Here is a 26,126-nt window from a genome sequence, read left to right on the forward strand (position 1 = left end):
CCTGCTTGGCTACGTCGACGGCTCTCTCCCCTGTCCCCGTGCGCTGATCGATAGCGTGCATGGCCCGGTTTACAATCCGGCGCACAGTGTTTGGACGGGGCAGGACTAGGCGAACCTCTCCTCCATCCAGGGGTCGCTCACTCCGGCTGTTTCCGGTCTTGTTGTCTTCGCCAGGACGTCCCACGAGGCGTGGACCATCCTCGAGCGCTCGTTTGTAGCACAGTCGCAGCCTCGTGTCTTTGCGCTCCGTGGTCAACTTGGGGAGTGTCAAAAGCTTGACTCCACGGCCACTGAGTTCTACAACAAGGTCAAGGGCCTTGCCGACACGTTGGCCTCCATTGGACAGCCCCTCACCGACTCCGAGTTCAACTCATTTAATGTCAATGGTCTTGATGAGGAGTATGATGCCTTGGTCGAGATCATCAACGAGCGGGGCAACTCGAACCCCATGCTGGTGCACGAGGTCTTTTCCCGCCTACTTCTCACTAAGCAGCGGGTCGAGACGCGCCGCTCCAGGAGCAACGGCTCCCTCTCGGCCAACGCCGCCACCAAGGGTGGCCACTCTTCTTCATCATCTCGGGCTCCTTCGGGGCTGCCACCACCGCCCGCCTCGCCCCCCTCCTACCGCGACATTACCGGGGGATGGCGGTAAGAGCGTGTGTCAGCTTTGTGGCCTCGATGGGCACTGGTCTTCTAAGTGTCACAAACGCTTTCAGAAGAGTTTTCTGGGCCTCGGCAATGATGGCAAGGACAAGGGGAAATTTGCACGTCAGGTGGCCATGGCAGATCGGCCGGTGTCCACAAAGCAGCAAGGGCACACTCAGTCCTACTCCATTGATCCTCACTGGTATATGGACCCTGGGGCAATGGAGCATCTGACGACTGAGATGGGAAAGCTCCATACTCGCGAACCCTACCATGGCTCCGACAAGATCCACACCGCCAGTGGAGCAGGTATGCATATATCTCATATTGGTCAAGCATCTCTTCTCACTAGGCATGCAAATAGGAGTTTTCAGCTTCCTAATGTCCTTAGAGTTCCCTCTGTGACACGTAATCTTCTTTCTGTTCCTAAACTCACACGTGATAATAATGTGCTTTGTGAATTTCATCCTTTTGATCTTTTTATTAAGGATCGGGGCACGAGGGACATTCTTCCTAGCGGGCGGTTGTGCCAGGGCCTCTATCGTCTGGAGCATCCTGCTGTCGCTCGCGTGTTCAGTGGAGTTCGGGTATCTCCGTCACAGTGGCATGCTCGTCTTGGTCACCCGGCCACACCTATCGTTCGTCATGTTTTGCGTCGTCATGAGCTTCCTAGCATGTCTAGTAATAAAGATGTAGCAGTATGTGATGCTTGTCAGCAGGGGAAGAGTCATCAACTTCCTTTTTCGGAGTCTAGTCGTGAGGTGAAACATCCTTTAGAACTTGTTTTTTCAGATGTATGGGGTCCTGCTCAGACTTCGCTCAGTGGTCACAATTATTATATCAGTTTCGTTGATGCTTATAGTCGCTTTACATGGCTTTATCTTATTAAACGCAAATCTGATGTGTTTGACATTGTTGTTCAGTTTCAAAAACATGTTAAACATCTTCTCAAGCATAAAATTGTTCATGTCCAGTCGGATTGGGGGGGGTGAGTATCGCAACCTCAACTCCTTCTTTCAATCGCTTGGGATCGCTCACCGTTTAGCATGTCCACATACACATCAACAGAATGGTTCTGTGGAACGTAAGCATCGACACATTGTTGAAACTAGTCTTACTCTTTTGGCCCATGCATCGGTTCCGTTTCGGTTCTGGAGTGATGCTCTTACCACTGCATGTTTTCTCATAAACGCACTCCCACTCGTGTTTTGAATATGAAGACTCCCATTGAAGTTCTCCTTAATGAACAACCTGATTATACCTTTTTTAAGGTTTTTGGGTGTGCTTGTTGGCCGCATCTCCGCCGATATAACAAGCACAAGCTTGAGTTTCGTTCCAAGAAGTGTGTTTTTCTTGGCTATAGCTCTCTTCATAAAGGTTACAAATGTCTTCATGTTCCCACAAATCGTGTCTACATATCTCGGGATGTCGTGTTTGATGAGCATGTTTTTCCCTTTGCCAAGCTTCCTGTGTCCACTGCTGAACCACCATCTTTGCATTCATCCTCCGTTGCATCTGACCAATTTGATGATGTTGCATACTATCCTATTTTGTTGCCTAACCATGGTGCAGGCACTAGACGTGTGGCTCGGTTGGAGATTTTGGAGGCGCCATCGTCTCCCTCGTCGGTCTTACCAGCGGTTCATGACGATCATGGTGTGCCCCTGCATGGCCTCGGCCCTCCTGCCCATGCACGACGGACCGAACCTCTTGCCATGCCGTGTGCTTCGGCGCCCCCGGCCCCTGGACCGGCGCCCTTGGTCTCTAGGCCACCTTCGTCGGTGCCTGGGCCGATCAGCTCGTTGCTCCTGGCCCCTGAGCCGGCCTCTGAGCCGGCCTCGCCGCTTCGCCTGGCCACGCCGGCCCCGTCACCCTCTCGATCTGCCACACCGTCTGGGCCATGCTCGCCTGGGCCGAGCTCACCTGCCCTCGGTGCACTCTCGCCGATGCTCACTAAGGCATCTTCGTCGATGGCCGAGGTGTCGCCATCGCCATCACCGCCTTCATCACCTGAGCCCTCTCCGACTCCTGTGGCTCTTGTGGCTCCTCAACGACCACACACGTGGAGTCGCAGTGGTGTGTTTCAGCCCAAACGGCACACTGATGGTACTGTTGCTTGGTTGGCTGCATGTCTGGCTGCTGCCCGCACGGATCCTACCTCCGAGCCTCGTACGCATCAAGCTGCTCTCAGTATACCTCATTGGCGAGAGGCCATGGAACAGGAGTACCATGCTCTTCTTCGTAACAAGACATGGACTCTTGTTCCGCCACCACCCCGCATTAATGTCATCGATTCTAAATGGGTTTTCAAAGTGAAGAAGCATTCTGATGGTTCTATTGAGCACTACAAGGCGCGGCTGGTTGCTCGAGGTTTTCGGCAGCGTTATGGTCTTGATTATGAAGACACCTTCAGTCCAGTGGTTAAACCTACTACTATCAGGCTTCTTCTCTCTCTTGCAGTTACTCGGGGTTGGTCTCTTTGTCAGCTTGATGTGCAGAATGCCTTTCTCTGTGGTGTTCTGGAGGAGGAGATCTATATGCGGCAGCCACCAGGGTTCTCTGATCCCGATCGTCCTGATTATCTGTATCGTCTCACTAAAGCACTCTATGGTCTGAAGCAGGCTCCCCGTGCTTGGCATGCTCGTCTTGCGACAGCCCTTCGCGCTCATGGTTTTGCATCATCGGCTGCTGACTCTTCGTTATTTCTTCTACAAAGGCCCGAAGTTACCATGTATCTGCTAGTCTATGTGGATGATATTATACTTGTCAGTTCTTCTCAGTTGGCTGCTGCTGCTCTTTTTCGGTCTCTTGGTGCTGACTTTGCGGTCAAAGATCTTGGGAAGCTTCACTATTTCCTTGGTGTGGAAGTCGCACAAGAAGTACTCTTTGGACTTGTTGTGACGCAGAAGAAGTACTCTTTGGACTTGTTGCAGCGGGCTGCAATGCTTAAGTGAAAACCAACTACTACACCTATGTCTGCTACTGACAGGATCACTGCTGTAGATGGCGAGCTCCTTCCCTCTGATGATGCGACACAGTACAAGAGTATTGTTGGTGGGTTGCAGTATTTGACGATCACTCGTCCAGATATTTCCTTTGCCGTCAACAGAGTATGTCAGTATCTCCAGGCACCTCGTGACACTCATTGGTCCGCGGTTAAGCACATCTTGCGCTACATTTGCTTCACGTTGTCCTATGGTTTGCACATTCGACTGAACCCCTCTGGGGTCATTTCAGCGTATTCTGATGCGGATTGGGCTGGCAGTCCGGATGACAGGCGACTCACGGGGGGCTACGCCGTGTTCTTTGGTTCTACCTTGATCGCCTGGAGTGCTCGGAAACAAGCTACTATTTCACGTAGCAGTACTGTAGCTGAGTATAAGATTGTGGCTAATGCAACTGCAGAAATTATCTAGGTACAGTCTTTGCTTCAGGAGTTGGGTATATCTCAATCACAGTCTCCTATTCTTTGGTGTGATAACATTGGTGCTACATACCTATCTGCTAATCCGGTATTCCATGCCCGAACGAAACACATCGAAGTGGACTATTATTTTGTACGGGAACATGTATCTCAGAAGCAACTACAGATCAAGTTCATCTCTTCCAAGGATCAACTTGGAGACATCTTCACCAAGCCATTACCTCTACCACAATTTGAGAATTGTCGGTGCAATCTTACCCTTCTAGATTCTTTAGGAAGTGTCTAAGATTGAGGGAGGGTGTTAGACTGTATAGCTTCTGTATATGTGTACGTATGTGTACATATGATGTAACGCTGTACCCCTTCATTATATATATGTGATAGGCCACCCCTAGAGGGTTGAGCCGGTTCCCCCAAACCTATTGTCTTACAGTAAGCAAGTATGGTTATGATGGTACATGTGGTGCATGCAGGGAGAAGGTGACCATCCCAAGGGAGAAAGGCTACATCTTGCTGGAAGGGGAGGGCCACTCGAGCACTGAGATCTACTTCGACGACCACGCCCACGGCAACACCGACCGCCTGATGCGCCGCGGCGCCGACGCGATGCAGACGTACGAGACTGCCACCTTCAGTGTCTACGCCAATGACTTCGTTGCCTGGGACATCGCCTTCACCAACACGCACAATAGCGTCAACAAGAGCCGCGTCACCCAAGCGCTCGCGGTGATGGTCAATGGTGAGCGGATCGCCTTCCACCGTTGTGCCTTCAACGGCTTCGAGGACACGCTCTGCGACAACATCGGCCGGCACTACTTCTGTGAATGCGTCATCAAGGGTGGCGTCGACTTCATCTTCGGCTACGCCCGGTCCATCTACGACGGGTGCACCATCGTGTCCAACATACCCCCGCGGTACGGCCGCCGCCGTGCCGGGTGGGTGAAGGCGTACGCTGGGCGCTATGTCGGTGACCCTGGCGGTTTTGTGTTCAAGGGCGGGGAGCTCTGAGGCACCGGGCGCCAGTATCTCGGATGCGTGTGGAACAAGTACGCCACCGTCGTCTACTACCACGTGAACATGTCCAGCGTCATCGTCCCGCGGGGGTGGGATCCGTGGTACGCCGGCGACGAGACTAACGACGTCCTGTTCGTAGAGGTTGGGTGCCCCGGACCGGGGTCAAACATGGCTACACTAGTATAAAAGGGGGCATTTGTCCCGGTTCGTAAGGGCCTTTAGTCCCGGTTCATGAACCGGGACTAATGGGTCGTTACTAATACCTCCCCCCTTTAGTCCCGGTTCTAACACGAACTAGGACAGATGGTCCTCCACATGGCCGGTGCGCCGAGCCCAGGCAGGGGGGCCTTTGGTCCCGGTTGGTGGCACCAACCGGGACCAAAAGGCCTCCACGCGTCAGCATTCCAGTGGATGGGGTTTTTGTTTTTTGTTTTGAAAGGGGGGGGGGGTTGGGGGTTTTGAGGGGTTAATTTAGGTGTTTCATATATTGTGTTAGCTAACTAATTATTAGAGAGAAGTGTCCTCTCTTATGTCCGTGCTTGGTCGACGCTACGTACTATACATAGAGAGGCCCTCGACACGCTAGCTAGTAAGAAAATGAAGGGAACCATTAAGTACAGAAGTTCGTCATGCATACCGAGAGAAGTGATCGATCCACCTCTCCTTCTCCGAGAGATTGGTCGAACAACAAGTTTTCGTATTATCTATCCGACGCTACTGGCTACGTACATACATATACAATATGTAAGATCTCTTAATTACAATCCCCTAGCAATTCAAATCAACTTCCACATGGTATTCTGCGGCTTTATTGATGAGTTGGTCAAGAAAGAATCCCGCCAATTCCTCTTGAATTGCTTTCATGCGATCTGGTTCTAGGAGTTCATTCCGCATCTGCCACGTCTAATTTGAAGAAGGGGGTTAATTAATACATATATATGAATGAAACTCAACAGAAATGATGGTGTAATAAAATGAAATTGTGAATATTATTGCTTACGCACTTCATATTGTCTTTTAGAGTAGCCCCGCTTATTTTTCAAAGTCGCGTTGTGGATGAACTCGCACACGTAGTATCCACATAAATAATTCCCTTGTTCCTTCCACAAGCACTTTACGAGAAATAGAGGTCAATGAAACTGATAATGAAGCATTATAAATGGCATTGATGAAAGCATAGCTATAGAATCAATGGGAGATGTGCGCAACTAGCTAGCCAGTAGTACTTACTTTCGGGTATGTATATCGCAGCTCCTTCGGCAGTCCCGGAGTTTCTGCGGTGAAATGTTTCCAAACCCTGCAAGACAAAGAAAATAATTATTATTACTTGAGATATCAGGAAACGAACAAAAAGTTGTCGATATGGTGCGACAATGATCGATTGAACTTACTTGTTGAGCAATTCAGTCATTTCCGCATAGGTTTTGGGATCTTTTCGTCTCGAGTCTAAGATGGTTACTAGTCCCCGCTCAAGCTTAATCTCCGGAAGAACATAGTGGAAGCTGCGCACGCATGCATAACTCATCAATTACATTACTATAACCTCGCTCGAGGAATAAGGGAAACCGAATATGCACACGACAGTAACTCACGCAATGTTGTAAGGAAAGAGTATGGTATCTTTGTTTTGATTTTTGATCAACGATTGTTACAAGTTGTCCTCCGCCTCTTTGGCGTGCTTTTTAACCAGAAATTCATCTATGATATTTGTGTTAATGAACCCAATATCATAAATTTCTTGTTTTTTGCACTCAACGATCTTCAATCTGCATAATATATTGAGGATAATTCATTATAAATACATGCAATGAAAGAGCCGAGCTATATATAGAGACTTAATGACAGAAATAGTACTTACAGGCAGTAGCAAAAGACCGTTAATTTATCGAGGGCCTTTTGATTGAAGAACGCGAAGAACTCCTCAAATGGAACACACAACAGATCAGTTGCAACAAGGTCGTGCTCCTCTTTAATGTTCAGATACAAACTATTCGTCCCCCCAGACTCTCTACAGGTTTTCATGTACCAATTATTGAATCTTCGCATCATCGTTGTTAGAGATTTTTCATCTTTGACGAGAGGCTTCCCGTACTCGTATTTGTGTTCGTCCACCTCCATGAAATCAGGAAGTTGATCGTCAGGCAGGTAATCTTGTAGATTGCCATAACCGGCCACCATCCCCGGAGCATTAGCGACGATGTTGCCGCTAGACACATTGAGCGGGGGGCACGATTGGTTTTCTTGTTCACCGAGCTGGTCAATTTTTTTCGCAGCTGCTTGTTCTCTTGACCTTTGATGTCTGACAGTACTTCCCGACCGCTCCGCTTGGAGATATGTCTGTTCAGTAATGTGCTCATAGTTGGTTCTCGGCAGAGACTTTGCCGGTTTCCTCAGGGCATCGAGAGTGCACTTTGCTTTCATCGGATCTACCTTCTCCTCCAGAGGTGGATGTCTCTTTTCTTTCACCCCTTCAAAGAACTCCTTCACGTGGGTCCGCACGATCGTCGCGTTTTCCTCCTCGGTCCTCTCATACGGTAACTTCTCTAGAGGCTTGAGAGGTGGACCGTATCTGTATTGCCTCCCGCCTCTGGTTATGATGCTAGACGCCGGAGCAGACGGAGCGGCTGCGGCGTCTGTCTTCTTTCGTGCTTGCTTACGAGGCGGAGGAGAAGGACTACGACGCACCGGAGCAGCCGGGGCGGCGGCAGGTCTCTTCCGCCCTTGCTGGCGAGGCGGAGATGGAGGAGGCTGCTGGCTGCTCGGGCGTGCCGGCGCAGGCGGAGAAGGAGGTGGAGTGCCGCCATGTGCCGGAGAAGGAGGCAGAGTGCCGCCACGCGCCGGAGAAGGAGGCCCAGTGCCCTAATCGTCACTCGTCGGAGGAGGAGGCGGTGGAGGAGGCGGAGTGCCCTGACTCGCCGGAGGAGGAGGAGGAGGCGGTGGAGAAGGCGGAGTGACGTGACTCGCCGGAGGAGGAGGAGGAGGAGGCGGAGGCGTCCAGTTCGGAAGGTTGATGAGCTCCTTCCGCCATAGGCATGGAGTCTTCACAGCAGAACCCAGCCTAGTCTCCCCTTCACCGGTAGGGTGGTCAAGCAGGAGGTCCTCAAATCCGTCCGTTATTTCATCCACCATCACCCTAGCATATCCTTCTGGAATCGGCCGGCGGTGATAAGTTGCGCCGGGTCCAGTAGGATAAACAGAGCCAACAGCCGCCTTGACCTTCAAATTCATCCATCGCGTCATAATGTGGCAATTTTGAGACTCCATGATAGCATCCACGGGATAGCTGGCAGGAGCCGTCAAGACATACTCCGGCTGAAGCAGCTCGGTGGAAGCCACGCTGCTTCTCCGCTGAGATGGCGGGGTAGCTTTGGGGGAAGCTTCGGCAGGTCGTTTGCTGCGATCTGTTGCTTCTCATTCCTCTTCTCGTTCCTCTAGCCCCATTACCCTTTCGTGCAGCGCCTGCAATTGGCCCTGCTCTAGTTTCTTCCTCCTCTCGTGGGTTTTGTAACCCCCTGCGTCCGGAAAACCAACCTTCCACGGGATGGAGCCTGGCGTGCCTCGTGTCCATCCAGGGTGCTCAGGATTCCCGACGGCCATTGTGAGCTCGTCCTTCTCCCTGTCTGGAACGAACGTCCCTCGCTGCGCTGCATTGATATAGTGCCGAAGCTTCTTGACTGGATTTTCAGTTGCTCGTCCGTCCAACGACACTTCCCTGATACAGGGTCCAAGGTTCCGCCAGCCCCGAAGAACCAAGTCCGGCAATGGTCTGACCAGTTCATTCTCTGGTTCGATCCCTTTTTCAAGCAGATCATTCTCAGCCTTGGACCACTTAGGTCGGGCTTTGAGGTAGCCACCTGACCCCGTGCGATGGTGAAGCTTCTTCTTCGCAGCATTTTGCTTGTTTGTCGCCGACATCTTCTTACTCTTTTCCGATGTCTTGTGGGCCACAAATGCGGGGCAGTGATCTTTGATCTTCTCATATTTTCCGATGAATTCTGGTTTCTCTTCTTTGTCGACAAACTTATTCAGCTCTTTCCTCCACCTCGTGAATAGGGTTGCCATCTTCTTAAGAGCACAAGACTTGATTAATTGCTCTTTAACTGGCTTCTCCGGATCCTCCTCTGGCGGTAGGGTGAAATTTTCCTTCAGCTGAGTCCAAAGATCTTCTTTCTGCATATCATTGACATAAGACACCTTAGGGTCTTTGTAACACCCCAAAAATTTAACCATGTTGTGAATTATTAAAATTTTGCCAGGAGTTAAAAATTTTGCTTTCTGGATTTTCTTTTGATTTCAGAACCCTTTTTTTAATATTGAGGAGTTTTTACCCAAGTGGAAACTTTCCAAAATATTATTGGACTTGTATGCTCACTCAATAAAACAATTCTTGATCAGTGGTTTTATTTGCATAATTATTTTTCCTGAGCTTTATTCTTTTAAAGTGATTTTTATAAAGTTTTGGAGCCTCTTTTGCACTACAACCATTTGATAATGCATCTAATATTTTCACCAAAATTTGGGGATGACATATGATGTCCCAAAATCACTTTCATGCAAAAATATTTTCTGTTCATTGGAGATTTTGAGCTCTACACCAAGTTTTCAAATCTGGTCCAGTGGGCAATTTTGCACTACAACCTATATATATATATTTATTTAAAACATCCACCAAAATTAGGGGAGGTCAGTAGGAGTATATTATCCATCTTTATGCAAAAACCCAGTTATGTCATTTGAAAATTTTGAGTGAATCAACCTCATTTTCATTCCGGTCCAACTTGAGGATTTGTACTGCAACCATATTTTTGCTTGCTCTTTTACCCATGGTTCTTTTTCCTGCTTGTAGTCCTTCCTACAAAACCCTTAAGTCCAGGAGCATGAACCCATTGGAGTGTTTTTGGTACATGTAATGACAGCCTTTAGTTTCTTCCCAAAATTGGTTTTCCCAAATAATTGCACTAACAAGTTTCTGCATTTGGCAAACTAACCTTGCCACCCTCTTTACCTTCTAAAGAGACTAGGATCTGGAGATTTTGGACACTCCAAGAACTGCCTAGATGCCCCTAGCTTTTTGTCAAACACCTTGAGTGCATGAGCAGGTTTGGCATAAGTTTTGGTTTGCATTGTGAACTTGACCCTCTGATCAAACTAGCTTGTCCACTAAGCCTCTAGAATACCCAAGCCTAATCATGTTAAACCCCAGCTCCACCCTAGCCTCCTAGCATGCACTGGCATTACACCGAGCACCTGGTATGCGTGCTCTGGGCACGCCCAGAGCGCACGTTTTGCATGCGCGCGCACCGAGCCGCCGCGTCTCACTGCCCCCCCCCCCCCCCCCCGTGCTCGTTCTGGCCACTCCCCTCTTGCAGCCAACACGACCGCCTCCTTCCTCGTCGCAGAGCCATCCCTGGAGCCGCACAGCACCGCCGTCAGGTCGGCCACGGCGGCTAGCGGCCGGCCACAGTGGGCTCCTGCCACGGTTGGCGCCGCCCGAGCCACAGCCACGCGCCAGCTGCCCCCTGGAGCAGTCCAAGCTTATCCTCACGCTCGTCTGCAAGCGCTCGTCGGCGCCACGTCGCCCTGCCGCAACAGAAGTGGTCGGCCGGCGATCTTATCCCCAGCAGCGGCGGAACCAACCTAGCTACACTATAAATGGTGACCCCGAGCTCCTCCTAGACCCCAGGCAGCCTCAAGCCATCCCCCTAGCGCTCCCCTAGCCCGCAATCGACCAGGAGAGGCCGTCTTCCCCTTCTCCGGCCAGCTCGGCCACCGCCGCCTTCCGGCCCCGTTCATCACAACCAGGCCCTCCCCCGTCCATCCAACACCACCACCCGACTCCCCTTCGTCTTGCGGAGCCGCCCAAACCCCCTGCTGCGATGGAGAGCCATCGTAGCCCCAAACCCCCAATTCACCCATAGCCACCGGCCGCCGCGAAGCTCATCGCCGGTGACTCCCTCCGTCCCCACCTGCCCGACGACCACCGGGAGGACTGCCCTGGACTGGCGGATCCATCCCCGCCCTCGGAGCCCCACGAGTTGCCGGAGTTTCGCCCCCGCTCGGGCAGAGGAAGTGGAGGGAAAGGCGACTAGTCAAACCTGACCAGTGGGCCCGCTGGATCCACTGTCAGTGACCCACATGCGGTTCACGCTTGATAAGTGGAGACGTAAACTCGGAATACGCCTTCGACGTGGTCAGTTTTTGAAACGTTTTTCCTTTTTTCTGTTTTATTTTAAAAATAGATTTTGATCAAAACTTTGAATGCCTATAACTTTTTAAATATAAGTCCAAATGAATTGATTCTTTTTTCTACCTTCCTCAAATTAAATCTAGTTTATTTTAATATTTAATTAAAAAAATCAGACAACCTTTTTGTACTAATTTTGAAACTATGTATTAATTCAAAAATTTTAAATAGGATTTTTGGACAGAGAAGAAAACTTTCAAAAGTTTTGGAATGCCCTCTGCCTCCCCACAACTTGAAGGCAAGTATTCTGAACCCTGGCATAATATTGTCGTGTGTTGTTTGATACGGTTACAGCACCTCTCATCTCGGAGTTTTCGTTATATTTTTTTTGTGATGATATGTTCAAACTCATGAGTGCATATTGATGATTCACGCTGTTAGAGTTTGATATGTTGGGATAGTAGTCACCATCATATGCCTTTCATGCATACCGGAAGGAACCCGGGAAAGCCTCTGTCTTGGGTAGACACGAGCTTGTCTTCGGTCTTTGTCGAGATGATTGTGTCTGGTACGACGTAGTGAGACATGATGAGTGGTGATTCTGGCTGTTGGTTGAAACATATTTGTTATGCTAATCATGCAGGTAACACCTAAGCCTCCTGAGTCGACCGTAGATCGAGTCTTGTTCCAGTAACCCCCATACTTGTTCCGTGCTACCACTTGTCCCTGTCGTAGGTAGGGTACGGTTCAGTAAGTTGTCAACCCCTTTCTAGCACACACCGTACAGAGAGGCCATGGTGGAACATACCGGCTGCATCCGGTAGGCATGCCACCTGGTCCGGGGGCATGGGTGTTTCGGTTGTAGCCGAAGGGGGTAGCTCCCCCAGTTTGCGCACGGTATAAATTTTGTGATCCCATGCTAATCGAGGTTGTAGCTTCCCCACTTAGAGTTTTTCTTAAACAGGTGTCATGGGTGATTCCAGACGCCGATAAGTCAGGCTGGTGTGTGCGGTTAGGTGTGTTTTCAATTAAAAGACCGTAGGCGGAACTAGTCCGGATGGACTAACGAAATCCGTTACTCGTGGGTAAAGAGTACACCCTCTGCAGAGGTTATATCTATTCAAATAGTCGTGTCTATGGTTAAGGACTACAGTCTGGGTTGAGTCAAGTGTTAGTCTTAGTGTTGGTCTTCGGAGGAAAAACTACTAAGTCAGAACATTGATTATGACCGATGACATATGATGATTATGGTCATTATTATTATGGACTAACCCTTTATATTATTTGAATTTATGAGTATCCCTGGGACGTTTCTACCTCCTGGATATTCACTGTGATTACTCTGTTATAAGCCCTTTATGTGGTGTCGCACAGACGCCCGACTGTGGCATGTTTCTTATTTATTTACCATATAAGCCCTTTATGTAGTGTCGCACAGACACCCGACTGTGGCATGTTTGTTATCTATTTACCATATAAGCCCTTTATGTGGTGTCGTTGAGACACCCGACTATGGCATGCTTGTTATGTATTTACTTTATAAGCCCTTTATGTGGCGTCGCACAGACGCCCGACTGCGGCATGTTTGTTACTCATTTCACTTATGAGCCCTTTCTGCGGTGTCGCTCAGACGCCCGACTGAGGCATTCTATTTCTACTCTCTAATTGCATTACTCTTGTGTTATGTGAATAACTTGTTTGCATACATCATGGATTTTATTTCTATGACTGACGTTGCGATCATAGAATATTTCAGAGCATGATTATCATTTGTTATATTATACCCGTGTTCATAATGTTTGTGAGTACATTCAAAGTACTCACTGGCTTGTCCTTGGCTATTGTCTTGGCCAGATTTCTTGCCCGGAGAGGAGCGACGAGATGACAGCCCCGGAACCTAAGCAATGGTGATATCAGCCTCGCGAAGATAGGAGTTAACCTGGTCAGCTGTTCCTGTGGGAAATGGAGTCCCATAGACACCGATGATCCACAAACCGCTTCCGCCATCAACCATTAGAAACCTTGTGTTGTACTCACAGGCCGGAATGGTCTTATACTACATATTATGTATTCTGCTTGGAGTTATTGTATCAAGTTTGTGTCTCGCCAGCTAACAGTAATCCTGGGGCTGGTGAGCATAAGGGCCATTTTCTGGGAAATTAAAAATCCCGAAAATCTGGTCCTGACAGTCTTCCTCCTTAGGCTTATACCATTGCTGGATGCTGATCGGGATCTTGTCCCTAACAAGAACCCCGCACTGAGCAGAAAATGCGTTCTTTGTCCGGATGGGTTCAATCGGTTCGCCGTCGGGCGCGATTTCTATGATCTCAAACCTTTCATCCGAGCTCAACTTTTTCTTCGGGCCTCGTCTCCTTATCAAAGTTGTGCTCGATCCGGAGGGCTAGAAATTAAAAGGAAGAAAGACGAGAGAAATTAATATGTGTACATATACCAAAACAATGGATGCATCAATTAACTAGTCAGCACGGGCTTAACTAATATATATATACCTGGCCGAACTCAATTCGGTCACCGGAGCAGTCAGCATGGTCTCCTTCTTGTACCTCCATTGTGTCACCGGAGCCATCATGAACATAGCCCTCTTCTTGTACCGGCATTATTGGGCCGAAGCCATCATCAACATAGCCCTCTTCTTCACCCAGTCCTTCCTGACCATCGGTGTCGTTGAGAAATGATGCAACTTCATCACTTCCTTGTGCGATTATGTCCCCCAACATCGCTTCTGTTGCTTCGTCTCGGGAGTGCTCCATAGTTTCTGCAAATATTTACAACATGTCAATTATTATTCAAACATGGTAGAGATGGATATATATTAGTGGCAAACATAGAACTAGCTAGCTAATCACAATAAGGAATCATGTTAGTGGCCTCGACACTGCTTCTCTAGGGTTTGGGGTGGCCTCGACACAACGCTTCAAGGATTTGGGGTGGCCTCGACGACAACGCTCTTTTAACTTGGTAAATTTGGGTGGCCTCGAGAGAGTTAATTTGTCGGGTAGGGGCGCGGTGGGAGGGGTAGGAGATGACCAACATCGTTTTCTCTCTAGGGTTTGGGTGCCCTCGAGAGTTTTGGTCGAGCGAGAGGGCTGAGGGGGTGCTGTCGTGGTATAAGTTATCACGGTCGAGAGAGGGTATATATATCGACCGCCCCTCATGTCGAAGTTATCCGGGAGGGGGTTATATCGACAATGACGCGACATACATATACATGGGAAAATAATGTTATCGGGGAGGGGGTATCGGTACCCCCCCCCCCTCGTGTTGAAGTTTCTTCTTTCTCCTCTATTCCTTTTATTCTTCTTGTTCTCCTCTTCTTTTTCTTCTTCTCCCTCGAGAAAGGTAAATAAGGAAAAGGAAGAAAAGAGGAAGAAGAAAGAAGGAAGAAGAAGAAGAAAAAAAAAAGAAGAAAAAGAGGAGAAGAAGAAAGGAATAGAGGAGAAGAAGAAAAAATAGAAAAAACTCCTCTTCTTATTTTCCTTTTTCCTCTTATTCTTTTTCTTCTTCTTCTTCCTTCTTCCTTCTTCCTCTTTTCTTCCTTTTCCTTATTTTCCTTTCTCCTCTACACTAACCTAAAATGCACTAACCTAAAATCGATATCTACTAATTAACAACCTAAATAAAAAATTAATACATATATGAAAAAACATATATAAACAAAAAAATGCTATGAACATTATATTCATACATACATAGCCACATCCATTCATCATATATATAGCTACCACATACATATATACATTATATATATGAAAAAAAATGCAATTAACAAAAAAATACACTTATGAAAACAAAAAAATGCTATGGAAATTGCTATGGAAAATGCAGGGCAGGGGCGGCGGGGAGGCGCGCGGCGGCCACGCGGGGCAGGGGAGGCGCGCGGCGGCCACGCGGGGCAGGGGCGGCGGCGCGCCGGCCGGGCAAGACAGGGGCGGCGCGCGGCGGCCGCGCAGGGCAGGGGCGGCGGCGCGGCGGCTGCGCAGGACTGGGGCGGCGCGCGCCGGCCGCGCAGGGCAGGGGCGGTGGCGCGCGGGACGGGAGGGGCGCGGAAGCAGGCTGTGCTCACAGGGGGCAGCGGCGACGGCGAAGGCGAGCAGCCTGATGGCGTCGGTGGCGGCGATGACGGCAAGGTGGAGCAGGGGCGTCGGGCGGCGACGGCGACGAGGAGGAGCAGGGGCGTCGGGGGAGAAGTGGGGGATTCGGTCGAAACTGCTAAGTGATGTATATATAGCAAGAGCATTGGTCCCGGTTCGTGGCACCAACCGGGACTAATGCACCCTTTAGTCCCGGTTGGTTGCCACCAACCGGGACCAAAGGCCTCTTTTCAGCAGCCCAAAGGGCGGGAAGCGGCGGCCTTTGGTCCCGGTTGGTGGCACCAACCGGGACTAAAGGGGGGGGCATTGGTCCCGGTTGATGCCACGAACCGGGACCAAAGGGTGGCATTGGTCCTGGTTCGTGGCACCAACCGGGACCAATGGCCTTGCACAACGGCGTGGTGGTGGGAGTTTAGTCCCACCTCGCTAGTTGAGAGCGCCCCGCACCTGTTTATAAGCTCCGCTGCCTCTTCTCACCCGAACTCCTCTGAACTGCAGGCCAATGGGCCTAATTTGACACTGCTTTGCCTGTGGGCCTGCTGGGCCTTCTGCGGGCCTGAATCCTGGCCCATGGTAGGGTTTCTAGTCGTATTCAGGCCGTGGGGGCCCAGTAGGAGGCACTTTTTTTGTTTTTTTGTTTTCTTTACTTATTGTTGCTATTTTTATTTTTTTCCAGTTTTTTGTTTTGTTTTCTGCATTATTTATTTTCTTTTGTTTTTTGCTTTATTTTTTAATTCTTTTTGCTTTTAGTTTTAGGAAAATTATAAACTTTCTGTTAGTGCCATTAGTTTTCAAATTTGAAAACACTTTTTTGTTTTTTTTCTTTCTTGCTTTATTTATTTTATTTTGTTTCTACTTACAACAAAATACTTATTGTTGCTATTTTTAATTATTTTCCTAGTTTTTTTGTTTTGTTTTCTGCATTATTTATTTTCTTTTGTTTTTTGCTTTTTTTAGTTCTTTTTTGCTTTTAGTTTTAGAAAAATTATAAACTTTCTGTTAGTGCCATTAGTTTTCAAATTTGAAAACACTTTTTTTGTTTTTTTGTTTTCTTTGTTGCTTTATTTATTTTATTTTGTTTCTACTTACAACAAAATACTTATTGTTGCTATTTTTATTTTGTTTTCTGCATTATTTATTTTCTTTTGTTTTTGCTTTATTTTAAATTCTTTTTTCTTTTAGGTCAGCAAAATTATAAACTTTCTGTTAGTGCCATTAGTTTTCAAATTTGAATAGTTAAAATTTGAATTCTTTGAAATTTGTGTGAATCACAAGTTTGTGATTAACTTTACTAAAAAAATGAACATAGATGCGCCTATAGAGTGTTCTTGGTGAGAACATAGTTGACAAGGAGTGAAATGGGATTAATGGTATTACGAGGGCCGAACCATAAGACATTAAAGCATTTCAAATGAACTCTGAAAAAGTTGAAAGTTGGCATGGTATCATAAATTCACCCACATAGCATGTGCATACAAAACGGACAATGGTATCATACTCGTGTGTTACAAAGTTGGCATGGTATCATCATAATAGTTGCGGGAGAAAGTCTTCACTTTTTCTTCGCTTGTGTCATTTGCTTATTGCGCCGTAACCATGGATAATCTTCATTGTTTATCAGGATGCTGGGGTCAGCCTTGATTTTGAAGGGAGGAATTTCATAAAACTTTTCATAATCTTCAGACATGTCTGTCTTGCCCTCCACTCCCACGATGTCTATTTTTCCTGAAAGAACTATGTGGCGCTTTGGCTCATCGTATGATGTATTCGCTTCCTTATCTTTTCTTTTTCTCGGTCTGGTAGACATGTCCTTCACATAGATAACCTGTGCCACATCATTGGCTAGGACAAACGGTTCGTCAGTGTACCCAAGATTTTTCAGATCCACTGTTGTCATTCCGTACTGTGGGTCTACCTGTACCCCGCCTCCTGACAGATTAACCCATTTGCACTTAAACAAAGGGACCTTAAAATCATGTCCGTAGTCAAGTTCCCATATGTCCACTATGTAACCATAATATGTGTCCTTTCCCCTCTCGGTTGTTGCATCAAAGCGGACACCGCTGTTTTGGTTGGTGCTCTTTTGATCTTGGTCAATCGTGTAAAATGTATTCCCATTTATCTCGTATCCTTTCCAAATCATAACAGTCAAAGATGGTCCCCTGGACAACAAGTACATCTCATCACAAACAGTGTTGTCACCTCTGAGACGTGTTTCCAACCAACTGCTGAAAGTCCTGATGTGTTCACATGTAATCCAGTCGTCGCACTGCTCCGGGTGTTTGGAGCGCAGACTGTTCTTGTGTTCATCGACATACGGGTTCACCAAGGTAGAGTTCTGTAGAACTGTGTAGTGTGCTTGAGACCAAGAATATCCGTCCCTGCATATTATTGAGTCCCTTCCAAGCGTGCCTTTTCCAGTCAGTCTCCCCTCATACCGCGATTTAGGGAGACCTATCTTCTTAAGGCCAGGAATGAAGTCAACACAAAACCCGATGACATCCTCTGTTTGATGGCCCATGGAGATGCTTCCTTCTGGCCTAGTGCGGTTATGGACATATTTCTTTAGGACTCCCATGAACCTCTCAAAGGGGTACATATTGTGTAGAAATACGGGGCCCAGAATGACAATCTCGTCAACTAGATGAACTAGGACGTGCGTCATGATATTGAAGAAGGATGGTGGGAACACCAGCTCGAAACTGACAAGACATTGCACCACATCACTCCTTAGCCTTGGTATGATTTCTGGATCGATCACCTTCTGAGAGATTGCATTGAGGAATGCACATAGCTTCACAATGGCTAATCGGACGTTTTCCGGTAGAAGCCCCCTCAATGCAACCGGAAGCAGTTGCGTCATAATCACGTGGCAGTCATGAGACTTTAGGTTCTGAAACTTTTTCTCTGCCATATTTATTATTCCTTTTATATTCGACGAGAAGCCAGTCGGGACCTTCATACTAAGCAGGCATTCAAAGAAGATTTCCTTCTCTTCTTTGGTAAGAGCATAGCTGGCAGGACCTTCATACTGCTTTGGAGGCATGCCGTCTTTTTCGTGCAAACGTTGCAGGTCCTTCCGTGCCTCAGTTGTATCTTTTGTCTTCCCATACACGCCCAAGAAGCCTAGTAGGTTCACGCAAAGGTTCTTCGTCACGTGCATCACGTCGATCGAAGAGCGGACCTCTAGGTCTTTCCAGTAGGGTAGGTCCCAAAATATAGATTTCTTCTTCCACATGGGTGCGTGTCCCCCAGCATCACTCGGAACAGCTAGTCCGCCGGGACCCTTTCCAAAGATTACGTGTAAATCATTGACCATAGCAAGTACGTGATCACCGGTACGCATGCGGGCTTCTTCCGGTGATATACCTAGCCTTTGAAATGCTTGCCTTTCTTTCGACATTGATGGTTGGTCAGAAGAAATCGACGATGGCCCAGGTACACATTCTTCCTGCAGCTTCCCAGGTATATACTATCGGTGTCAAGTAAACAGTGCGTGCATGCGTGGTATCCCTTGTTTGTCTGTCCTGAAAGGTTACTGAGAGCGGGCCAATCGTTGATGGTCACGAACAGCAATGCCTTTAGGTCAAATTCCTCCTGTTTGTGCTCATCCCACGTACGTACACCGTTTCCATTCCACAGCTGTAAAAGTTCTTCAACTAATGGCCTTAGGTACACATCAATGTCGTTGCCGGGTTGCTTAGGGCCTTGGATGAGAACTGGCATCATAATGAACTTCCGCTTCATGCACATCCAAGGAGGAAGGTTATACATACATAGAGTCACGGGCCAGGTGCTGTGATTGCTGCTCTGCTCCCCGAAAGGATTAATGCCATCCGCGCTTAAAGCAAACCATACGTTCCTTGGGTCACTTGCAAACTCATCCCAGTACTTTCTCTCGATTTTTCTCCACTGCGACCCGTCAGCGGGTGCTCTCAACTTCCCGTCTTTCTTACGGTCCTCACTGTGCCATCGCATCAACTTGGCATGCTCTCCGTTTCTGAACAGACGTTTCAACCGTGGTATTATAGGAGCATACCACATCACCTTCGCAGGAACCCTCTTCCTGGGGGGCTCGCCGTCAACATCACCAGGGTCATCTCGTCTGATCTTATACCGTAATGCACCGCATACCGGGCATGCGTTCAGATCCTTGTACGCACCGCGGTAGAGGATGCAGTCATTAGGGCATGCATGTATCTTCTGCACCTCCAATCCTAGAGGGCATACGACCTTCTTTGCTGCGTATGTACTGTCGGGCAATTCGTTATCCTTTGGAAGCTTCTTCTTCAATATTTTCAGTAGCTTCTCAAATCCTTTGTCAGGCACATCATTCTCTGCCTTCCACTGCAGCAATTCCAGTACGGTACCGAGCTTTGTGTTGCCATCTTCGCAATTGGGGTACAACCCTTTTTTGTGGTCCTCTAACATGCGATCGAACTTCAGCTTCTCCTTTTGACTTTCGCATTGCGTCCTTGCATCGACAATGACCCGGCGGAGATCATCATCATCGGGCACATCGTCTGGTTCCTCTTGATCTTCAGCAGCTTCGCCCGTTGCAGCATCATCGTGCACATCGTCTGGTTCCTCTTGATCTTCAGTAGCATCACCGTATTCAGGGGGCACATAGTTGTCATCGTACTCTTCTTCTTCGCCGTCTTCCATCATAACCCCTATTTCTCCGTGCCTCGTCCAAACATTATAGTGTGGCATGAAACCCTTGTAAAGCAGGTGGGTGTGAAGGATTTTCCGGTCAGAGTAAGACTTCGTATTCCCACATATAGGGCATGGACAACACATAAAACCATTCTGCTTGTTTGCCTCAGCCACTTCGAGAAAATCATGCACGCCCTTAATGTACTCGGAGGTGTGTCTTGAACCGTACATCCATTGCCGGTTCATCTGCGTGCATTATATATAATTAAGTGTGTCAAAAATCATTACAGAACATCATGAATAGATAATTAAGTGACCAAATTAATAGAAGTTCATCATCACATTAAAACCAAAGTACATACATAGTTCTCATCTAACAACATAAAGCTCTGCAGAGCATCTAAATTAATTAAACCATACATTGAAACTATGTAAAACATTTCAATGCGAAAACAAATGCGATCATAATCGCAACCAATGTAACAACTGATCCAACGGCATAATGATACCAAGCCTCGGTATGAATGGCATATTTTCTAATCTTTCTAATCTTCAAGCGCATTGCATCCATCTTGATCTTGTGATCATCGACGACATCCGCAACATGCAACTCCAATATCATCTTCTCCTCCTCAATTTTTCTTATTTTTTCCTTCAACAAATTGTTTTCTTCTTCAACTAAATTTAACCTCTCGACAATAGGGTCGGTTGGAATTTCCGGTTCCACAACCTCCTAGATAAATAAAATCTATGTCACGTTGGTCGGCATAATTGTCATAAACAATAAATGAAGCAATAGTTATGAAAAGATAATATATACCACATCCGAATCATAGACAGGACGAGGGCCGACGGGGGCGGATACCAAAACCATCGCACTATATAAGATGCAATAATAAAAGTAAGAAAATAATACAAGTATCTATATAAACATACAAGTAAGAATTTTTTTTCCTTTCAGAAAGAAGATAAGAACAAGAGGCTCACCACGGTGGTGCCGGTGACGAGATCGGCGCGGGCGATCGACGGCGGTGAAGACGGGGACGGGACGTGACGGACCGCTAAACCTAGACAAATATTGAGGAAAATGGAGCTTGGAGGTCGAGCTTCGAGAGAAGAAAGCTTAAGTAGTGTGGTTCGGGCATTCCATCGAACACCTGGTGTGCATAGGAGGTGAGCTAGAACACCACAAAGCTCTCCCCTCTACGGCCAGAAAAAATAGAGCAGTGGGAGTGCTCTGCTCGCGGGCGAGGGGTATATATAGGCAACTCATTGGTCCCGGTTTGTCCTACGAATCGGGACTAAAGGGCAGCTTTTGGTCCCGATTCATGCCACCAACTGGGACCAATGGTGGTGGGCCAGGAGCAAGGCCCATTGGTCCCGGTTCGTCCCACCAACCGGGACCAAAAGTCCAGACGAACCGGGACCAGTGGCCCACGTGGCCCGACCGGCCCCCGGGACTCACGAACCCGGTCCGATGCCCCCATGGGTCCCGGTTCTGGATTGAACCGGGACTAATGGGCTGACCTGACCTGGACCATTGCCCCCTTTTCTACTAGTGCTAGGAGAGTGCCGTGGGAGAAGCATCTGACGGAGGCGGCGGTGGAGAAGTTCGTGGACTGAGCTTCATCGACGGCGGTTGGCTAAGCAAGCAGCCATAGCCGGGGCTCGATCGGATCACGTGTAGAGCTGCACACATATGACATAGGGAATAGCAAGATGAGTTGTGAGCTTACACTCATTTTACATTGCGGTCTAGAGAGAAAGAGGGGGGCCTGGCCTTCTTGTTTCCTACTAACTCCCGTGTGCAAATTAATGGCACCAAAAGTAGGCCAAAAATTTGGTACTCTCTCAGTTTCAAATTTACTCAAATGTATTCTAAGTCATATTTCTTTAAATTTGATCAAGATTATAAAAACTATATTAGTATCTATTTTAGGAGTACATACATATTTTTTGGTAAGGAGTACAAACTACTCCCTCTGTAAAGAAATATAAGAGCGTTTAGATCATTAAAATAATGATCTAAACGCTCTTATATTTGTTTACGGAGGGAATACTTTTTTTATGCGAGTATACACTTATTTTTTATATTGTACTATATACTCCTTGTTTTGGTCTGGAAGCATATACTTTTTTCTAAGTGAGTATATACCACTTCTTATGGAAGAACATACTCTTTTTAAATTTTTCGCATGAGTGTATATACTGCTATCTGCATTGTAGTTTATAGAGTTTTTTCTACATACGAGTATGTACTATTTGTGCATGACAAATATATACTACTTTTTTGGTATAGAGTATATAATTTCTTTTGTATCTGAGTATGTACATTTTTATATTGTAATATATACTACTACTATTTTGGTTTGGAAGCATATACTTTTTTTAATTAGCATATACTGTTTTTAATGGGGTATATACCACATATTGCGACTCTTTTTGGGGGTAAAGGAACATATACTATTTTTACTTGGAAATGAAGTATAATCCACTTGGAAATATAAATAACTACAAATTAAGGAGTATTCAGAATGAAGATAACAAAAAACAGGCATACTCTGTTAAATATCTATTGTACAGGTCGGCGTGTCCTTGAGGCTCACGGCATAGTAGTTAGGAGATTTACTCTTTTTCTGTTTATCTCTCTTAATTATCTCCTAAAACCCTCCTGTAATATCTCTTGGTGGTTAGGCTCGACGCTGCTATCTCCTGTACCGATCCCCCCAATCAATATATACACTACGGGTCTCCATGTATGGAGATTGAGACGCTTCCACAATTTCCTCATGGTATACAGAGCAGGCCTCTTCCACGACATCTAGCTCATCTTCCTCCATCTGTTTCCTCCCCAGAACCACCACGCCGCAACCATGTCCTTCTCCTCCGCAGTCCCCTCTTCTGGCCTCAACTACAACACCTCAAAACCCCTTAGTCGGACGAACTATGTTCTCTGGCGAGTCCAAGCACGATCCCAGATACTGGGCGCCGGCTTGTTTGGCTATATAGATCGGACTATAGAGGAGCCTCCAAAAACAATCATCAGCAAAGATAAAGATGGCAAAGAACAGGTAGTTCCCAACCCTGCTCATAATCCTTGGCTAGTTCAAGATCAGCAAATCGTAGCATATCTTCTCCGAAACTTGTCCAAGCAGGTGCTTGTTCAAGTAGCCTCGCTTGAATCATCACATGCAATTTAGACCACGCTAGCAAATATGTTTTCTGCAGTCTCTCTGTCTCGTGTCAATAACATCAGATCGGCACTCACGAACGCCAAGAAGGGGTCACAGTTGGCCTCCACCTTCTTCGGGCAGATGCGCGCCCTCTCCGACGAGCTTGCAGCGGCAGGCAAACCGATCGAGGAGGACGAACGCATCTCCTTCATCGTCGCCAGGCTTGATATGGAGTATCAGCCCATCATCTCTGCACTCGACGTCCGCACCGATCCCATCACCGTTGATGCGCTCTTCTCTATGGTGGCAAACTTCGATCAACACGCTGAGATGTTCAGCGGCACTGGTGGCTTCAAGTCTTCAGCGAATGCCGCCTCCAGGGGTCGACCGGGTGGCGGCAGAGGCGGCTACTGCAACAAGAAGCAAGGTGGTCGCGGCGGCGGCTGCTCTGGTGGTGGCGGCCAAAACCCTAGCAGCGGCTACCCTGGCACGGGCAGCAGCGGCTACAACCATGGCGGTGGTGGTTACAACAACCAGAGTGGCGGCGGCTACAACAACCCATGGCACCGGCGGTGGCCAAGGCAACGGCCACCGTGGCGGCGGCGGCGGGGGCTACTACAACAACAATGGCCCTCCGCGCCACTACTACAACAACAACCAAGGGGGCCGTTTCGCCGGGTATGAGGAGTATGAAAACAAATGCCAGATCTGCAAGAAAACTAACTATATTGCAAAAGAATGTAAGTGGCGCTATGCAGAGGATAATTCTAGAAGAAGGCATGTTGCAGCTGCAGCGGATGCTTCATACGAAGTTGACTCCAATTGATATCTTGACTCCGGCTCGAATGAGAACATCACCTCTGAACTCGAGAAGATGACCATGCACGAGAAGTATCACGACCAATAACAAGTTCACACAGCTGAAAATGGTCTAGGTATGATGATTAGTCATGTTGGAGAGTCTATTATTCAAACCCCACACCGTGATATTCCCGTAGATGATGTGCTTCACATTCCCAATGCATCCAAAAATCTTTTGTCAGTGCATCGCATTACTCTTGATAATGGTGTTTTCATAGAGTTTCACCCCTTTTTCTTTTTGATCAAGGATCAGGTCACGAGGAGGGTGCTTTATCATGGTAGATGTGTGCAAGGCCTCTACCCATTGATCCCCAAAATTTCCAAGTTCAATAAGCAAGCCAATGGAGTCTTCAAAGTGTCTTCAGAACGATGGCATAATCGTTTAGGCCACCCATCTTTTTCCATTGGCGACTGGCGAGCCACTGCATGCTTCACCCACTACTAGATCCGTGAGCGACCGGATCGCTTGCGACGGCGAGCAGCGGGGAGCGAAGATGCCATCGGAGCCGATCGATATTGAGTCGACGGCTACCGTAGGAGGACACCGCAGGCACTCGCGCGGTAGTGCGCTGCTTCGCAAACGGGGAGCGCCTCGATGTCGAGGGGGGCTTCCTGGAGCCGGACCAAATCGTCGGCGATGAAGCTGAGCGCGCCGAGACGGATCTCACAGCCTAGAGACAATCCACCGCTAGAAACCATGTCGAAGAATTTCGAACAACGCAACCTCGCCGGAGTTCGCTTAGACGCCTGCCTCACGGTGGGCACCAACTATCGTGGGAACGGATCTGACAGTAGAGATGGGGGTACGTAGGAGAGGACAGAGCCTAGCTACGGCGAGGATGTACACTCGGATTTACAAGTTCAGACCCCTCTCGGAGGAGGTAACAGCCCTGCGTCTCGGTGCCGCGAAGGCTTTATTTGTTGGAGTGTTGAGTTACAGGGGGTGCGAACCCTTGTGCAAGAGGGGAGGGGTGGCTTATATAGAGTACGCCGACTCCTCGCAGTCCTCAGTTACGCAAGGATTCAATGAGAGAATAATGTCACAAACGTTACTGGTAACGCCCGTGTTCAATGATCTATAAGGTGACGGAGTGAATGTCCGGCCGTTGCCATCTAGAGGTGACCCTAGGTCTTCTGTCCTTCGAGTGAATTCTCATACTCTGAGTGAATAACGACGGTCGAGTGGAATTGGGGTATCCGAGTGGATCTACTGTCGAGTGGCTTGCACCCAGTGATAATTCCAGTCCGTATCTTCTTTCTATCTTTGTAGGCCTTGGCCTCTTGTTTAGTGTCCTTGGCTAGGGCATATGGGTCAGGCCTAGGACCCTACCCTAAGTACATGTCATCTTCAGGCGGCCCGTCAGAGTTAGTACCACCTCGCGTATCTTCAATCCTTGAGATTAGAGCAGCCCCTATAAATTAAACGCTCGTTTCCAGCAGGATACAAGCGAAAAGTTGGGTGACAAACAATTTTTTTAGAGAAACCCATCATCCTTTATTATTAGCTATAAATATAAATAAGAACTAAACGTAGTCTAAACAACACAAATTATTTGCCTAGTGCAATAAAAATTTACTCGGCAAAGGGAAAGGAGAAGAAAAAGAAAAATAATTGTTTGCCGAGTGCAAAAAAAAACTTGGCAAAGAGAAGTGCAAAAAAAAGGGCACTCGGCAAAGAGTTCTTTGCCTAGTGCAAATAATTAAAATAAACACAAAAGAGGTGTTTACCGAGTGCAAAAAAAAAACTGTACTCGATGAAGGTCATGCTTGCCTAGTACCCGATAAAATGTACTCCCTCCGTAAACTAATATAAGAGTGTTTAGAACACTATTTTAATGATTTAAACGCTCTTATATTAGTTTACATACTCAGCAAACATCTGAAACTCGGCAAAATCCCATATTCCGGTACTGAAGAGATAGGAACCTGGTTGGCACAATACTCATTGATTCAATGATTGCCTTGTTCTGAACACTAACCATACTCATTTATTCGATGAAGAGTGAGCAAATCCCATATTTCGCTCGTTGTAATGGGGAGTACATGATACTAGTATC

General features: G+C 47.6%; 1 pseudogene; it reads left to right on the plus strand.

Moving 5' to 3' along the window:
- The first annotated feature begins 448 nt into the window (after positions 1 to 448).
- Positions 449 to 21,696, plus strand: LOC123039060 (putative pectinesterase 10; annotated as a pseudogene).
- The last annotated feature ends 4,430 nt before the right edge of the window (positions 21,697 to 26,126 follow it).

The sequence above is a fragment of the Triticum aestivum genome, chromosome 2B (genome assembly GCF_018294505.1).
Source record: "Triticum aestivum cultivar Chinese Spring chromosome 2B, IWGSC CS RefSeq v2.1, whole genome shotgun sequence".
NCBI classification, from domain to species: Eukaryota; Viridiplantae; Streptophyta; class Magnoliopsida; order Poales; family Poaceae; genus Triticum; species Triticum aestivum.